The sequence below is a fragment of the Atta cephalotes genome (genome assembly GCF_000143395.1).
Source record: "Atta cephalotes unplaced genomic scaffold scaffold00053, whole genome shotgun sequence".
Lineage (NCBI taxonomy): Eukaryota > Metazoa > Arthropoda > Insecta > Hymenoptera > Formicidae > Atta > Atta cephalotes.
Genome location: NW_012130117.1, coordinates 1,449,814 through 1,454,358, shown reverse-complemented (window position 1 = coordinate 1,454,358; position 4,545 = coordinate 1,449,814).

Genomic DNA, 4,545 nt, shown 5'->3' with positions numbered 1-4,545 from the left:
CTACTCTCTCTCTCTCTCTCTCTCTCTCTCTCTCTCTCTCTCTCTCTCTCTTAGTTCTAAGAATCAGAAAAAGATAAAAAATAAGTTAAATCAAAATTAAAGTTTAAATTAACTACATTGGGATAGAAACAGATATAATTCTTAAGACTAGAAAGAGATAAAGAGTAAATTAAATCGAGTTTAAGCTACATGTTAAAGTTAATGTACATTCATAGAAATGGATCGGTGTAGGTGGACGTGTTCGTGTTTCGGTTCGGTTATTACGTCATTTTTTGGCCTGGTTTTTCATTACCTGATTAACTTGTGGTCCTGATGTTTTATCCAATGTGCTTCATTTATGATGATGTCATGGATGAATCCCATTGGATGAAACATCAGGTTAAGCTCAACCACAAGTTAATCAGATAATGAAAAACCAGACCTTTGTCTTTTGAGAATTTTTGATGAAACTCTCCGAGCTTATCTCGGATCAATTTGATTTCGTGACTACCATAAATATTATATTTACTGACTTTGCAAATTTATAATTGTTTTGTGTTATTAGCTGAAACAATCTTCGTTATGGAGGCTAAAAATTGAAATTAAGGCTACTCTCTAAAATTTTTAGTGAAATCTCACTCTTTTACCCGTTTCCACCTATGTAAATTAATAAATTGATCTTGATATAACTTACTGTTCATCTTTTTCTAGTTCTAAGAATCAGAAAATTGTGAAGATTAAATTGAATCGAAATTAAAGTTAATTTATGTATGATTATGGGATTAGTGAAAATGAACATTGAAGTTGAAAATTGAGACACATTTTTTCAACAATATATATTTCAAATAGTAAGGTCAAAGAAATAAATTTCAAAGAAATAAATTATAAGTCACTCTTTTTCATTTTCAAGACTGCCTCAATTTTCATTCTGAATCTGGACTGAGATCTCTCAAAAAAATTTATTAGAGTGTTAGCCAATTCAATTAAATGCATTAATGCATATTAAAGCTATACATTGATTTTATCTGTGTAAAAGTAAAATGCAAACATGGCAATATAATTTCATACATATTTTAATTCATTACTAATGCAGGTGTTGATTTTTAGTTTAAGGTCTACTTGATGCTACAAATATAGAATCAATTTTCCTTTATCATTAAATTTTATTATAAGATATTTTAAAATTAATTCATGATTATTCTTTATAATCAAAGCATATCCAAACTTACAAGTAGTAGCAAGAATATTTTTAACTATTCCAGTAAAGTAGCTTCATGTGAAAGAAATTTTAGTAAATTAAAATTTAAAAAAAATTATTTGAGATTATCACTAAGTCAAAAAAGATTACCAAATATAGAAATTCTTTCAATTGAATATAAAATAAGGATATATATAGATTTTGATAATAATCGATTTGATAATAATCGAATTATTAAAACATGAATCATTACCTAAGCTTTAATCTTATATCCATAGTTAGGCCTTATGTTTAAGACTTCTTTAAATTTATCTTTAAATATTCTACAAATTATTGGCTCTAAAGATGAACTTAGAAGCCTTAAATATAAAGCCTAGTTATAAATACAGGCATTAAGCTGCAAGAAATTGACCAATTATAATTAAATATTTTTCTCATATTCAACTGTGATCCGTCAATTTTTTATGACTTAAAATTTAGAACTTATTATAGAAAATCCATTAAAGTGAAGATTATGACACACAAAAAAAACTTAAGCAGTAAGCAAATGAAAATTTTGGATTTGTTACAGTTTACATTATTATCTTACGGTCTTTAGTGTGATTAGCCAATTCACTCAAGTTTGTTTTGTGTGACGTAGCTTTTACAGTTCTCTGATGACGAAGACGAAACATTCCGTGCACAAGAGCGTTACGTCATAGAGAGAAACGCCTTCAAGCATTCGTGAAATCCTCATCTCGTAGAAACAAGATTCGCTTTATTTCGTACCTTTCGACTCGGAGCATAGCATCTCGTGTCATGCATTAATTAAACGTTCGGAGGAGGTTGGCGCGTGGTGAAGAAGCGAAATGTAACCTGCGGTGACACTGTTGAGCGTGCAAAAGGGACACACAATATAAAACGCAGTTCCTTCCGTATTCGAAGTTTATCGGCATTAAACTCGACCCGGAATTCGTCACGCTAGATTCGATTCATTGTCGTCATTCAACGCAAACGAAGAGGAACGAAAAGAAAACGACGACCGTCTCACGAGCTATTGCTTTCTCACCGTCGTCGACAGCGACGGCCGACGGACGATGTGCTGTGAATATTATGAGCGTGTGTGCGCGCGCGCGCGTGCACAACTCTTCCCTCGGGAGGATGTCGCCGTGCACGCGAAAATGCAAAAAAAAACATCTCCCGTGCGCTCGAGGACGAACCTCGAGAGCGAGAGAGACATTGATAGATAAAAGAGAGGAACCGCAACTCACCTTCACGGGTAGCAGCAGCGACGACCGATCTGTGCCGTCGCGCAATCGAAACCAGCAGACACCAGCGGGCTAGTTACCAGACTTCGACCGCGGGTTAGAGTTCATAACCTCTTCTAACCTTTACCTTTTCGCCTCCCCTTCCCTGTCCTGCCGCCATCCCCACTTCCTGCGCGTATATCTTGACATCTCGCATCGCCCTCTGTGTCATCGAGCATGTAAACATGTTATCGCAATATGTGCATTCAGAACAAGCGCTTAGTGAGCTCTTCCATCTGATTGGCGTATTCCGTTCAATTCTAATATGTAGACCAATCAGAAAAAGCTCACAGAACGCAGAGAGCGCTCAGTATCACCGTTCCGTTTTAGTGGATTTTCGCGAACACTGCGCCGCGATAGGTTAAATTATCAGGATGGCGCCATGTTGGATAAAGTTCATTGGCGGGACGAAAGTTCGATTCGAAAAGCGGAAGATATCTTAGGGGCTCCGCACAATAAAAGGAATAGAGAACAGAGAATAAGAATGTCAACCTATCAGAAACTGTGTATTCCACAATATGATTTCAGGTTCTCTGTTCCTTTTATTGTGTGGAGCTCCTTACTCTCTAAATTCTTTGGTGATATCTCACTCTAAAGAATTCAGAAGAAATTCAGTCAATCTTGAAAAAGAATGGCTCAATCTTTTTTAAGAAATTTAACTTTACTTATTTTAATTTGGCTCAATTTTGGTATACTGCAAAAAAATCGATTTCGATAAAGCTTTAAAGATATACAGAATATCTGGGATTTAAATGTCAAAACTGGGAGCATGTAGAGAATCGATAAACTAAGAAAAAAAGTCCCGTACAGATACACGTTTTTGCTTTTTGGAAAAAATCGCAAAAAAAAACAAAACGTAGTTGTGTTATGTTCTTGCACTCTAACGTATTATCGCCACTAAAATCGTACACAAAAACAATAATAATAATTCCGTTTTCAGGTAAAAGAGGCAAACACTTTGAACATTTTGAATATTTACATTAAGCAAGTGAATAAATAATGAATGATACAACATAAATAAGTAATGAGAAAGTACAAAAATGAAAACTACGTTTTATCTTTTTTGCGATTTTCTTCAAAACGAAGTGAAAACGAGCATATTTCTACAAGACTTTTTTTCTTAGTTTATCAATTCCCTACACGCTCTCAAAGTTTTGACATTTCCAAATTCCAAACCCTACAAGTATATAGTACTAAGCAAGAACAAACATTCATAATCGATTGTTATATTCAAGATCATCTTAAGTACAGACTTAAAATGTCACGGACCAATCACAAGGCTGTTTTAGCATCTTAAGACATTACTTAAGACGATCTTGAAATAAGAATAGACTATGAATAAGTCCCTAAGTAAATGTAATCAAATCCATAATAAATGCGAAGTTGCAGAAATGCTTAGTTTCCAAAATATTTAATTTTATATAATCGGCTTAATTCTTTAGCCAACTTAACGTTCTTTTAAGATTTTGATTAGAGGCAATAATTTGAATTATAAAAACTATTTTGCTAACTACAGTTTTATATTGTATATTGCATTTACTGCTAATAAGTTTAATAAGTTTACATTTACATTCATTTTTAGCATTTTCGTTATATTTTATCTTATTATTAATGTAATGTGTGTGTGCAGCATGCACTACATTAAAACTTATCAGAATTTGCAAGAATGCTCGATAACAATTTCGAAGTTTTTTTCTGAATGGAAAATAAGAAATAACAAATAACACATTAAATATGAAAAAAATTAGTTTATTGCAAATACGTCGCACAATGTGGGGTACATAAACTTTCATCACGTAAGCTGAATAGCCACTAAACGCAATGTGTCTACTGCTAGTATCACTACTGTCCTTAATTTAATCATAGTTATTCATTTTAATTGCACTTATCTTATACTTTGTTCCTTGTCTCTTTTTCTCTCTCCAAAGCTCGGATATATACCTATTTCGTTTTAAGCGTGGAAAGCATAAGTGCAACTAAAACAATGTTACTATGATATTTTTCTGAATTTTTACCTAGTAAATATTCAATTCTGATGTACGATAATTGTATGTTGCACGATACATTCATACATGCATACAT